This window comes from Lissotriton vulgaris, chromosome 5 (genome assembly GCF_964263255.1).
Source record: "Lissotriton vulgaris chromosome 5, aLisVul1.2, whole genome shotgun sequence".
Taxonomy (NCBI): Eukaryota; Metazoa; Chordata; class Amphibia; order Caudata; family Salamandridae; genus Lissotriton; species Lissotriton vulgaris.
In genome coordinates, this window is record NC_141693.1 from 120836746 (window position 1) to 120851043 (window position 14298).

Below are 14298 nucleotides of genomic sequence, written 5' to 3' on the forward strand. Positions count from 1 at the left end.
TTATTGAATGCATCTGGCTCCACGTGAGAATCTAATTCGATTCATGTTCGAAGCAATACTATCGGAAGGTACTGTGATTGTTCACTACTAGCAAGTGCCTGTTACATGAAAGTGCAGCTAAGCCCAATTGCTTATTAATTATGGCAATCATTGTGCTCACTTTTGAGGTCGACCCACTTCCGGGACAGGAAACTTCCCTCTTGCTGAGAACACGTGGTTGCCCCACTGCTACAACTAGACACTATACAATGTATTGCATTTATATAGCGCTGAACCCCTGACAATGCGACGAACACTTTTTTTTTTTTTTGCTTGTAGCACACTACTCCGGAACCCATACAGGATTAGTGGTGAATCAGTATAATGAAAAATGAAAGCAATTTGAGTGGTGGATATGTTAGTCAGTTATTTGAGTTGAGAATTATTTGAAGAGGGTTAAAGGTTGGCATTTATATAGTGCTTGCTACTCCTTATGTGGTGTTGAAGCACTTTTTTTGGCGAGTAGCATGGTACTTGAACCCATAAAGGATTGATTGGTGGTGAATTAATATAGTGAAATATGATACTAAATGAAAAATGGTGGACATGTTAGGCTGTTATTTGGATAGAGAAGGATAGTGGAGGGATGTTTTGGAACTCATAGCAGTTGGAGGTGGCCTAAGATGAGTAAAAAGGAGGTGGAGGGACAAGAGACGGAAGGGTTTAGAAAGGCTTCTTTTGGGGTTCGGAATAGTAAAAGTTGCATGAGATGATGCAAGGAGGCATAGAAGGGGAAAAGGGTTATTTTTGGGTTCGTATTAGTGGTATGGGGTTCTGGATGAATGGGTGAAGGGGAGGATATATTGATAGAGGTATAGGGTACTTCACTGGAAAGAGTAGTAGAAAGAGGTTTTAGATGAGGTATAGAGTTGAGGTAGAGGTTATATTGAGAGCGGTATAGTAGGAGAAATAGAGTAGTGCATTGGATATGCTGAATTAGATGAAAAGTAATACATATGTAGGTTCATAAGTGCAGTTGGGTATATAGATCCGTATGGAAGGTGGTGTATGTAGATTAAAGTTGCATTAAATAAACTCCGGCTTTTCAGTTTTGTTGTATTTTAACTTTATATATTTTTTTGTAATTCGATTGTGGATAAATAATTATGATAATATTTAGTTATTTTGTAGTAACTTATATGCATGTTAAAAACAGAATAATGTAACCATCATTAATATTTACGTTCGTTAAGGGAACTAATGAATATCTAATTTTTTTTTTACAACACAATTTTTCTACAAATTTATACAAAGCAATACGTATGTATACATATAGGTACATACCTATGGTACAAATAAATGCTTCTATACAGGGAAATGCTGTATATTTCTGTTTGCGTATGATGGTTATGTGGGGAAGAGCAAATTCTTGAGCAGTTTCCTGAAGATAAGGTGGGTATCTGTGGATCTTATGTTTTTTTTTGGGGGGGGGTGGGAGGTAGTAAAGTGTTAGATAGTTTGGCTGCTTGAACAGAGAAGAATGTGCCACCCATGTTTTTTTCTCGTATGTTGGGATTTTGAGGCAAGGTGCCACTCTATAGCTTAGGTTACATTGCTGAATGTGTTTGGAGATTTTTATTTTTATTTTTTATAATCCTGAGAGAGAGCGGTCCCGTTCCATGTATTACTCTTAGGTGATACAAAGCAGCTTGAACATGGATCTTCTGGCAATGGGTAACCAATGCAGGGCTTTCAAGGCAGGGAAGATGTGGTCCTGTGGTTTTATATGTAAGAGTAGTCTGGCAGCCGAGTTCTGCATCCGTTGTCTTTTCATGGTTGTTAAAGGTGATCCTTGGTAGATTCTATTTTGGACAGAACAAGGGAGATGGTAGCCTGAACCATGTGTGGAAATCCTATATGCAGTAACATTTCTTGCAGTGTTTTTATAGTAACCAAGTTTGATCTTGCTGGCTTATTCACTTGGGCATTCATCAATAGCTTGGAGTCAATGGGAATTCCGAAGTTTCTTACTTTTGATACTGTAGGAGGTTTTCCCAGATCATCAAGCCACGCAGTGAGCGGGCCCTAATGTTTCCAATCGCTACACATAAGTATTTCTGTTTTGGAAGCATTTAATTCAAGATGGCTCCAAGTCATCCATTGAGCCATGGCCCTGAGACAACTGAAAATTGTCTTTGGGGATTACCGTTAAAGGAGTATTTGCGTATCAGATGGTGTGACCATTTTCGGCAGGTAAGGGAACTATGGCCTCTAACAACCATGAGGTACATAGGGCATGGCAAAGGGCCTTCACAGTGATGCTTTACTCTACCTAACTCTAGAGACTAGGGTAATTATGCTATATATAATACCAGCTGGTATGTTTTTGTTAGTGCTCCAATACAGTTTCCTTACTTGTATGTGCATTCTACACAAAATGGTGTGTATTTGTAAATTGCATGTTTATTCAGAACGGACTATTGGTGCTGAAATAACAGGTGTGTGGTACTCAACTGAGCAGTACTCTTTATCAACCGTGGGAGAATGAAAGGCTGAGTAGACTTGCCAAGGTTCAAACCTGTCCATGAGGTCAAACTGATCACTGAAGTAGATTCATTAGTCCAGTATGCAACTAGATAATGAGTGTAGGTGCACTCTATAATAAAACTACTTGAGATTCTTGGCATACATTACAAATATTGAGAACATAGCAACTAGGGTGTACCGCCAGCAACATGTCACTGTCTCATAAAAAGGGAAATGCATTTGAATGAAGGATGAGTTGACCCAGAGAGAAGTTGGTGAATGCAGTAAAGGTAGAGTCAGAAATTGATTGGTGGAACCTGGGAAGAGTGATTGGATAGAGGGTGTAGTGGCAGGACTGCTGGGTAACAAAGATCAGTACTGATGTATTCCATGACGTTTATCAAATCTTTGGTAACAAATTACTTCCAAAGTGATTGTGACCCTCAGTAGCTACTCAGGATACAGTTTGATAAGGAATGTTTTTCCAAAACTGAATTGGCTATTATGCACATCTCAAGTTGATCATCTGCTAATTCTGGCGTGTCGGGGAGGTTCCCAAGAATCCTTAACTTCCATGTCACCCCCTAAATTTCTTGGCTTCCAAAGCGAAGTTGTGCCCACTTTTTCAAAAATTATTTTTGTTTTTATTTCTGATGTACAATTTTGCATTACATTGACAAACACTCAAAGCAGTATCATACATACAGTACAAAAAATACCCACCATAGAGACTACAAACATCCCCAAAAAACCATCAAAGTCAGATTAAGTTCTCTTAAAAACTTAAATTATTGCAGAAAGGGCCCCAGACTATAACATTTCATTGTATTTTCTGACCTGGCAAAGCTATATTTTTCCGCACTTACTTTGTTATCTTCAGCCAGTCTAAAAACAGGGTACACACTTTGAGGTCCACCTCTGTTGAAGCAGTGGCTGATACACCAACATAGCAATACACACCAGTTTCTGGAGCCTCCAGAGATTGCCCATCATGGGCATTAGACCAAAAGTACCAAAATGGGGTTTTGTGGTATTTGCTTCTTTAACTAGTAATCTAAGAATATACAAATACCTTCCTAGAAATGACCCTAATTACCACAGTACCATATAATGTGTGCCCACTATTTGCTATTCTACACCTGAAACATTGATACGGACAACCACAATTTATTTAATTTAAAAGCTTGGGCGTCCTATAGAACTACTGTTTTGAAAAGATCAGCATTTTACAGAAGTTGGCTCATTCTTTTTCTGCCAGATATCTTTGCATAGTGCCACATTCTCCTCTGAGCCATTTTTTGGCCCTATAACGTCCCCAAGCGTTGCTTAATTCCATTTGTAAAATCACACTGCTGTCTCTTGAAAAGTTTTATTTCACCTACAATATTTTTGAGCAACACATTGTTAAAGATGCCTAGCTCCACACAGCAGTTGGGCATATTGCGGGAGAGCACGCTCCCCTTGTTCTTTATCCTCTGGGATCACAACTCTTATAGTAGGGGTTGGCTGACCTGCGCGCCTACTTTGGGTCTCGGCACATATTCCCTCAGATGTCCAAGATTAATATGCTAGAGGTCCAGTTCCATTCTTGTTCCAATGAAATATAGAACATTGTATTAGTATCCTCCCTGTCAAGAGGGAGCAATCGGACAATGAGTGTTGTCTGCTGAGATGGCAATAGTCTCCACAGTAATCTCAGGTGTTGAACTTAGCCTAGTTATACTTGGTGCTTGATTCTTATTCTCAAGACTTGTGGAACAGTCACTATTATTGTCCTCTTTGCAGATCTTGCCTTCCACCTGTATCCTGTGCAGCAAGAATGTTATCCTCCCCAGCACATCTTCATTGATGGCATCCGCTGTAATCGCTCTGGACTCGACATCCCTCCTTGTATTATTTGATCAATAAAGTGAGCATTGTTGTCTGAAATCTGTACTAAGCGCCCCCTACCCCGGAAACTGTTCTGAGCTGAAGAAGGTTGGGGCTGGCTTAGAAACACATGGCTGCTGCAGTTTCTTCCCTTTCATACCTCTGGCTTTGGACTCCTTAGGCGGCATAGCAGAGACCGACCCTCTGAGTGCCAGCTTGCATAGTGGTCTCATTAAGTACCCTGACTTAAGTCTGGCGCTCCTCCAGTGTGCCCAGATATGCACAGCAAGCAGTGGCATGGGTCATATGGGGATAGTCTGCCCCACCTTGGCTTTCAGCAGATCTCAAAACCTGCTGCGTCTATAATAAAGCACCTCAACCATTGTGGAGAGGTGTGGTGCAGTGGCCAGGGCAGCAGACTTCGGGGCCCAGGGTCCACGGTTCTATCCCCGGCTCTGGCAGCAGCTCAGCTCTGCACAATGTGACTCTGGGCAGTAGTTCGCGCTTTACAAAAATACGGATTTATTCATTTATTTATTTAACCATTAGCAAAGGGGGAACTATCTTGGCATCCAAGTCCATTGATGATTCTGGAGGCATTTATTAATGTCACACTTCCCTTTTAATAGGAATTATCAAACCGGGGTGTATGAATTGGGGGGTGGGGGGAGGGGGGTCTTTGTCGACAACAATCAGATGTCTTCTCCCCTTGAAAAAAAAACTTGACCTGTTTCTCCGCCCTCCCCCGGGCCACCACCATACTGCTGTTACTTTTAGTGTAGTGTAAATCTGAATTGGCAGTCTCGCTGCTGTTCGTCACTACACTGACCCCCTGTAGAGTCTCAACCAAATTCTATTGTTTCTTGTGTGCTGCCTGCCACCTCCTACCAGTGTGTGGTTTTTTCTTTCTTTCTTTTCTTTAAACCCTGTTGAGGAGCTGCTTCAGGTTACAGACTTGGGCCTTCAGCATGCTAGTCTACCCCAGTCTCCTCAGCCACTCCCCTGCCTCAAGACGCTGGAGGAGGAGGGTGGGAGCTGGAAGTGATTTGCCGCTACTCATGCGGTATAGATCCATCTCTACCATGCCCACACACGTATATGATTTTTTTGCTCCTGAAATCTTTAATTGCCTGTGGGAAAGTGCCTCTATTGACATGGTAAGCTCCTACTTTTTGCCTGTTATTTGATGTGGTTCCGAGTGTAGTGCACAGAGTCCCTGCCAACCAGGTCCTGTGTGCCCGCACTTCTTCCCTAAAACATATCCACAATTGGTACTTCTGCCCCCTGTAAATTCCTGATAAGTGGTACCCTGGGTACATAGGTTCGCGGAGCTGAAGAGGGTTCCCTGGGACTCCCCTCACCAGGACCATTCCACTGCACTTGCAGCTTGCATGCCCTGGCGAGGTGAAACATGTTAGTTGACATGGCACCCAACTAGCTCTGCATGTAGGTATAGGTAAGTCACCCCTCTAGCAGGCCTTCCAGCCCTAAGGCAGGGTTTACTCTACCACAGGTGAAGGCATATCTGCATGAGTAGATATGCCCCTACAGTACCGTAAGTCCATTCGTCTTTTTACTTTTTTTTTATTTTTTATATATAACTCTTTTTATTAACATTGCTCATTTCATTTGACATGTCAATCAATTGGTCACATTTCATCAGACAAATAGGAAGTGTACAGTGCACAGGATAGTCACCATTAAGCATTAACTGAACATTCAAAGTGGAAACAACCCCCCATTCACCTGTACCTTCTCCAGGGCCCCCAAATCTTCTTCCACTTTTTGGGGCACCCCCTACTTTTGTAAATGGTTTCCTCTGCTCTCGGACACCAATCGAGGTCCCGCTCCCACTGGTCCCACTGTGGAGGAGCCGACGCCCCCAAGGCCCTGGCAATGTTCCGTTACACAACTCCCACCACCATTGCCAGCCAGAGTTCTCCATACCTGGTCCAATCGGTGGGGCCTTTTATCATTAGGAGTAACCATCTGGGCACCCTCGGGACCGGAGAACCAACCACCTCCGCCATTATGCCCGTGACCCTGGTCCAATAGGGGACAATCTCTGGGCACTCCCACAGTATGTGGTAGGACATTCCCCACCCCCTTTCGCGCGCGCACAAAGCAGACTGGCACCCCCCAGGAATGTAGTAGGGTGCAAGGGTAGTATACTCGATGGAGGATTTTGAGTTGCACAAGCCGAAACCTAACACGGATCGCGATCTCCCGGGGACTCTGCAGGGCGTCCTGCAAATCTTCATCTTCCATGGGGCCTAGGTCTCGCTCCCAAGTCGCCCTTAATGACACTAAAGGATCAGGCATGTTGTTTATTAGCTTCCGATATATCGTGGACTTGGGCTTTTCAAGAATGGGATCAAGGAGTAAATGATCCTCCCTGAGGGAATATTCCGGAACAGATGCGCCTCCACGAATATGGGCACGTATAGCATGAACAAGGCGTAGGTAATGGTAACGCTGCGAGTCCCGGAGATCATATTCCTTCTGCAAGTAGTCAAAGGAGCGGGGGGCGTCTTCCCCTCCAAACATTGCCCAAATAGTCAATACCAATCAATTGCCAACCCCTAAAGCCCCCCAATCGAGCCACCTCACTCAGCTGTTCCCCAATCCACAAGGGAGTCCTACCCATCAGGGATCCCGTCCATCCCAGGAATTTGTTCGCCTCCCTCCAACGTTGGACCACCACTGCAGTATGTGAGGGCCACACCGCACGCATCTTCCGGGTATATAACAGAGATTCTCAATTCCCGTCCGGTGTCGCAAATCGATCCACCCTATAGGCCGGTTCCGACCTATCTGCGTAGACTCGGTCATTTACTACCTGTAGCTGAGACACCCAATAATACAACTGCACGTCCGGCAGGGCCAGCCCACCGTCGTACACCCCCCCCCCTTGTTAGCTTCCGCAACGCAATCCAGGGGTTGCCCCCATCCCAAAGGAGCGTCCTCACTGCCTGAGATATTCGCTTGAAGAGCCCCTGCGGGATCGGATACGGTGTGTTCTGCAAGACATACGAGAGGCGAGGTAACGATAACATTTTAAACATCGCTGCACGACCCATCAGAGACCGAGGCAGTGCACGTCAATCACAGACATCAGTGAGAAGGCGCAACAACTGAGGCTCAAGGTTTCTGGCAAGGAACTCCGCTCTGTCTCTGGTGACGAAGACCCCCAGGTACTTGAAACCATCACTCACCACCATCACAGGGCACCTGGACGGTATCCGCGGAGGAGGGCCTGAGAGGGGAAAAGTTACCGACTTTGCCCAATTAATACGATAGCCCGAATAGCTCCCAAGGGCCTAGCCATATATAGCACGTTGTCATCAGCGAAAGGCTAATGCGCTCCTCCCAGTCATCGGTCAATGACAGGCCCCAGAACGACCTGTCTCTCCTTACCCAATTGGCCTATGGCTCCAGCCCCAAGGCAAACAAGAGGGGGGAAAGAGGACACCCCTGCCTCGTGCCCCGCCGGAGCGGGAAAGCTCTGGACACTGTGCCGTTGACCCGCACACGTGCCATCGGCCGTTCATACAGGAGGCACACCCAGCTGCAAAAAGTTGGACCAAAGCGCAGTCGCTGCAGGACCATGAATAGGTACAGCCACTCTATGCCATGGAGGCGTCCAGCGCCATCAACGCAGTGTGTTCACCTCACCATCCGTCTTATACATTACCCCATACATGCGCCGCAGATTGTGTCTCGTGCTCCTACGCGGCATGAAACCTGACTGGTCTACGTGTACCAGGTCGGGCCGGTAGGTCCATTCTTAAGTTTTGTATGTGCCTGAAAAGCCATAGGAAGTATATGTGCTGAAAACTTGACAACTCTAGTTCCCTAGTACCATGGTGGCTCACTGAACCCAGGAGTGTTTGGTATCAAACAACTCCTTGTGATCCACACTGATGCCTGTGTGAGATTTATTAAAGCATATTTAGAGGACACTTCAGTGGTGCCCCCTGAAAACCTACTTACCATGGTGTGGGAACTGGCTGGCTTTATTTAGCTTGCCACCCACAGAAAAGTTTGTGGACCCTTAGGTGCAGAGCGTCTGCTCTCTGGGACCAGAAACAATGCACATCCTGGGCAGAGGTGTGTCAACTCCTGCCCCCGGATGGACCAGTGCTCGAAGCGGAATCTTCAAAGGTCTGCCGCCATCGTAATGCAACACCTCAGCAGATGGCAGCCCCCGGTTTTCACCTCCACTTTGGGCGGGATAACCAGCGGCAAAATTGAAAATGGCTAGGTGTGCCCACTTGTGCCAACTCCACCCCTCTGGTAGAGGAGGCGAAGTAGAGCACACCTTTCAGTCCCCTCCATCTTTAAAATGAGGGCACTCCTTCAATTTATAGGAGGGTGGCATAATAGTGGGTGTAGTCACACCAGGTTAGGTGCCCAACTGGCCTTCCCTACTACTCCCTCTAAATTTTTAGTATTTAAAAGGCTCCCCCTGACCTAGAAATTAGATCTGCGGAAGAAGAAAGACATCCCTACAGAGAAGACTGAAAATGACGACTGCATTGACCCTAGCCATTACGGCCACTCTTGCTGCCAGCTTTGATGGGAGCAAGCGATGAAGATGGAAAATACAAGTTATGGGAACAAGACTTGGAAGTCAAGTACACCATGCTTTTTAAAATGCTATGCACCGCAATTTAAACATGCTTCAAAGTGAAACACCTATAAAGACATGATATAATAAGACATGCATATTTATGATAAGACATGCATATTTGGTACACTTAAAGGGAAGTTTAAAGCGAATAAAAACATACTGTGTGAATATGTAAACAAAATTCAGATGTTGAGTGTTACCACTCAGATTAGAGCGGAGAATAACTTTCAGCCAGGCTTATTGGCCGTCTAACACTTTTACGAGTTAACTCAGGAATATGGACCTAGCCAGCCTGATATGAATTTCTTTGGTGGTATACTGCTAGAGCAGCCTTAAATCACAATGTTGATAGCCCACTTAGCAATGCAAATGAAGAAGACTGTCTCCTCCCTCCAAATATAGGAGGTGACACCCTCTCGGGTCAATCGATATTGTGCCATGGTAGATGGGTATAGGCACTTAAAATGTTGAATAGAAAAATAAGTTCCCCAAGTTTTATTAACTAATTTTACCTAAACCATCTTCCTCACCCTTCAGTTTTCATCCAATCCATTTAATTTAAATGCAAATGTCACAAGTAACATGAAGTGTTTGGACTCTTGTCAACTTTGGCAGGTGGAGCAGCAAATCAATATGTTGCAAGGAAATGTGGATGAGTTTTAACGCCTAATATATTGGTAAAACCATTAACACAAAGTGTTTTGTTTCCTGACAGGTGTAGGCTGAGGTACTCGCACCAGCGCAGCTGTCCATATGGCTGGCACCCAGTCTGAGCCCAGTGATGTCAAAATGCAGTAACTTTTTAGTGAGTGCAAGTGACAACAAGACTGCAGGTCTGCATCTTTTCATAATCTCTGGATTCCATCTCAACTGCACCAGCTGCTTCTGGTAATTGGTAATTAATTTATACAGAGATGTTATCTGCTTTACTAATAAGCAAAGAATGCCTTGTAAGTTGAGCAATATCTGTGATATTATCCTCAAACTGTAGAGTGGTCCTATTTTAACAAGACTTTCTAAAGGCCTTCTGATTGACGTTCTTTGCTTACTAAGATATTGGCTCAGTGGAAGATGGAAACAGAATATTTGTCGAATCCACAGTGGTTATAAAACCATGAAAACAGCATGAGGCCACGTACATGACCTCCTACTCACATACAAGTTGTGGTCCTTTATCTATATTCAGACATACAGTTTAACACGTGGAACATAGTCACCCTCAGCAGTGTGCATTAACTGACTGAGAATGTCTGCATTGTGGGAAGGGGAAAATACAAAATGTATAGCCGTAAAGTGTAGGGCCGACTGTTTCAAATGTGGCAGCTTTCAGGCATTTTTCCATGGGCAAGCCAGCATGCCAGCGCAGCCCAGTGCCTACATTTTCTTCTATCCGTTGAAATATTCTGTGGACCTGTACTTGCGACTCCACAGAGCGCATTCCTAATGCCTCCCACACTTTGGATGTTCTAATTCAATTTCTTACAATCAGGGCTCACTGCATCACTTTCTGCAGTCAACCCCTAAGTGCTGGGCGCAAGTCTTTTTCGTGGTACACTACGCAGGTTCACGTGATGCATCTGGTGCTTGAGTCCTCATTTTCATTCCTTCAATCCAAAAGGTCTCCGGAGGACCCCCTATCACACCAGTACAGATCAGTGCATTTCCCCTGATGCCCCAGCATAGGCCTGCCTCCTTTCATTTGGAAAGGTGTTAGAGCTATTTCAACCTCATGGTCTCTAAGCCAGCAGATGTGCATGGAGTATGAGTGATGAGGTAGCTCAGTGGGTCACACTTTGAGTACACAACTCACCTCTGGTTAGCACAACCGCTTCCTTCACCGAAAACCCCATAACATTTTAGTTTTGGCATCTGGCTTCCACTGTTGGGGCGACCGATGGGAGGGTGGAACGTGGAGAACTCCGCTTCCGGGATCATTGGTATTTGCCCTGTTTCAAATTGCACTAACTTCGGATCAAACCAGAGTGATGGACACATCCTGACTGACTAGCTCCCTTGGTGACTGGGCTCCTGGCTTATGTGGGTGAAGGCACCCCCTAATTATCTTAGGAGGAAGTGGGCTAAATTCTCGGTGGAGGATTTTAATCAAGCGTTAAGTAGGGACGGTCAGCCTGGGGGCGAAGACATAGAAACAGCGGTCTCTAACCTGAATCAGTGCATCACTGAAGCGCTTGACCAGACAGCCCCACTCTGCCGCACACCCATATGTGCCCGGAAAGACCGTTCAGCCCCATGGTTCAGTACTGAGCTGAGGCTAACAAAGGCGGACTGTAGGCGGGCAGAAAAAGTCTGGAGGGTGTCTTATGATAACAAGGCCAGGGAATTGTTTCTGGAAAAAAGGCGCCTTCACCATAGGCTGATAAAGTCTAAGGCAGCCTACTATGCTGGACAAATCCAGGGGGCGGAAAATTCCGCCAAAGAACTCTTCGGCATCTATAAATCCTTGACCTCGGTAAATGCACCCACAGAGCCGGAGAGTTGCTCAACGGAGTCATGTGACCGGATTGCCGAATATTTCTCCGCTAAGGTAGAGAAGATCTACTCGACTTTCCCTAATCCGCCGACAGGGTCTGACCCTGAGATAGCATTGGGGGACACGGGGACGGCAGGGCATATTACACACTTCCGCACCCCTCCTCTCGAGGAATTAGTAGTGGTGTGCCGCTCTGTCAAATCAGGGTCCCCGTGGGACCCGGTGTCGCCAAAACGCCTGGCAGATAGTTTGGAAGTCCTGGAGCCTTATATAAGGCACGTCCTCGATGTCTCTTTCGGATCGAGAAAGCTGCCTGAGGGGTGGAAACAGGCGGTGGTGCTCCCGCTCCGGAAGAAACCCCACTTAGGCTTCGAGGTACTAGAGAATCTGAGGCCCATCTCCCTCCTGCCTTTTCTGTCCAAAGTGGCGGAAAAGGTGGTCAACACCCAAATTATGAAGCACGTGGAAGAGAAGGGACTGCTCCATGCGACGCAGTTTGGCTTTAGGCCACGACATTCTACCGAGTCCGCCCTTCTTATGGCCACGGAACATCTGAGAGAGGGTGTGGATGCAGGCCAAACTATGGCTTTGATCCTGTTGGACCTCAGCGCGGCGTTCGACACTGTAGCGCATAACATCTTGCTACAGTGTCTGAACAGAGGTGGCATCTCTGGCACCGCGCTGAGATGGATCCAAGATTTCCTCAAGGGGAGAAGCTTTCGAGTCAGGCAAGGAGACTGCTATTCAAGGGGGGTGTCTCTGGGCCAAGGCGGGCCACCGGGCTCGTCATTGAGCCCAACCCTCTTTAATATGTATGTCGCGCCTGTTGCCTCGATTGTGGAGAGCCATGGCCTCCAACTGGTCTCTTACGCCGACGACACGCAGCTGGTGATCTCCCTATCGCACGCGCCCTGTCTTGCTGCCGATGGCTTCCGCTCGTGCATGAAAGATCTTGCCGAATGGATGGCCATCAATTGTTTGAAGCTGAACGGAAGCAAGACGGAGGTGCTGGTGGTGGGGAGAGCCCAGTCTGCCTGGTCGTCGGCATGGTGGCCACCCTGCCTTGGACCAACCCCAACCCCCTGCCAAGAGGCACGCAATCTGGGGGTGCGGTTTGATGCGGGTCTTACTTTTGGCCCCCAGATAAATCGGGTGGTGGGAGTCTGCACACCACATTTACATAATATCTCGTAGATTCCATGGGACTGTTCCTGACCTATGCCTCAGGTGCAGCCCTTGTGCTGCATACCTGTTGCACATGTTCCTGGTATGCACAAACATTGTGAGAAACTGGGAGACGATATCCTTGGTAACAAACAGAACAGTGACCAAAAAATAAAATTGCATATTTGTCCATTTTACAATGGCTATAGCCATGCACTGTGAGGCCAACGCCTTCGCAGATAGAGCAGTGGATATGAGCTCTGGTGAAATGGTGAGAGGCAGAAAGCTTAATAGTGGCATCAATCATTGGCGGAAGAAACAACTCAAGTGGCTAACTGGGGTTCATATTTCAGAAAGAAAAAACAAAAAAAAATGATGAGACCCTAACCAGAAGTGAAAGTGAGGCACATCCTGCAAAAGGCCACTGGCTTCCTTAATTGCAGTGAGCAGAAGTTGAGGGCCGACGTACTGGTTCCCATGCATGCCCCCCCTACTTCATAATGTTCATAAAGCAATCGTATGGTCTTAGAGCCAGCTGGTGTGTGTTAGCCCAGGGTCCTAACCGCCTCTTCAGGTGCTTTTCTATTGCAACCCTCTTGCCTGTTTATCCCTCTTTCCCAGCACCCCCTCCACCCACTCCCGGGTTTACCTCCACCTTTAGCTCTCCTGGATCTTGGATGAAGTTCTTAGGTGAAACATGATGACCATAGTGAGTCCACCCATAGGACACGTTACCGAAAATTGGTTTGGAAAGTTTTGGAAAATATAAATGTTCTTTTTGTAAACGTTCCTGAAATGTTTTGTGACATGATACCAAATGTAATATTCAGACTATGTTTATTGCCCTTGGTTTATTTGGGAATCAATAGTATAAATTGAATACTTCGTTATTGCTTTTTGTGCTTCGTACCTGAGATATACACTTTAAAAAAATGTTTTTCACCATTTTGTTATTATTTTGGCAGGTCAATGAACCCGTAATTGATTTTTGGCTGATGTTTCATCTCGAGAAGTTGCCCGCATACATGGTTGACAAGGACCAATCGGAACCAATCAGAAGTAAGCTAATTGGCTTCAGAAATTGTAGGGATTTCATGCATAGTTCTTGACTCTTTTAATGCTCCTAATTCGTTGAACATTTGCACATAAAGTAATAGGTTGTGTTCCTAAGCCAACATATAAACCTAAGCTTCCTAGACTAGCTATGTACACTAAGCACATTTAAGATAGCCTTGTGTTTTCCCCCAAACATTTGAATGTGTTCATTTGCTACTTTTTTCCTTGCAGTCCCCTGTGCTTGCTTCGTTTCTTCTAGTGGGAGTGGCTTCTGTCCTGCCAAATCCAACTCAGTCTTTTTGAGCATCCTTTTAAGCATTCTCTGCTATTCATGGTACCTATAATTTCAAAAAGGATTCTCTGCATTTGTATTGCCACGATGGAGCCCGCTTCATATTGGTGCCATGGTGTTCCTTTTTACATCCTGTAGTACTGTTCCTATTTGAATAGATTATGTGGCGCCACATAATACGTTTATGTAGAACGCAAGGTTTTAACAGGCAAACATAATTAGTAGTGTTGCAACATTGATTTCTTTTAAGGTCTTGATCAATTTGTCTGTCTGTGACCTTGTGTTTCC

General features: G+C 45.7%; 1 protein-coding gene across 4 annotated transcripts in view; it reads left to right on the forward strand.

Annotated features, from left to right (window-relative positions):
* The window catches only part of PPP1R26 (protein phosphatase 1 regulatory subunit 26), a 234032-nt gene that overhangs the window by 839 nt on the left and 218895 nt on the right, over positions 1-14298 (forward strand). For 2 of the 4 annotated variants that reach the window (XM_086921041.1, XM_086921043.1), the window contains exons 2-3: positions 9723-9895; positions 13628-13721. The gene's annotated coding sequence lies outside the window, so the exon portion shown is untranslated. The remainder of the gene's footprint in view (positions 1-9722; positions 9896-13627; positions 13722-14298) is intronic. The other 2 variants (XM_086921044.1, XM_086921042.1) reach the window with 1 other exon arrangement.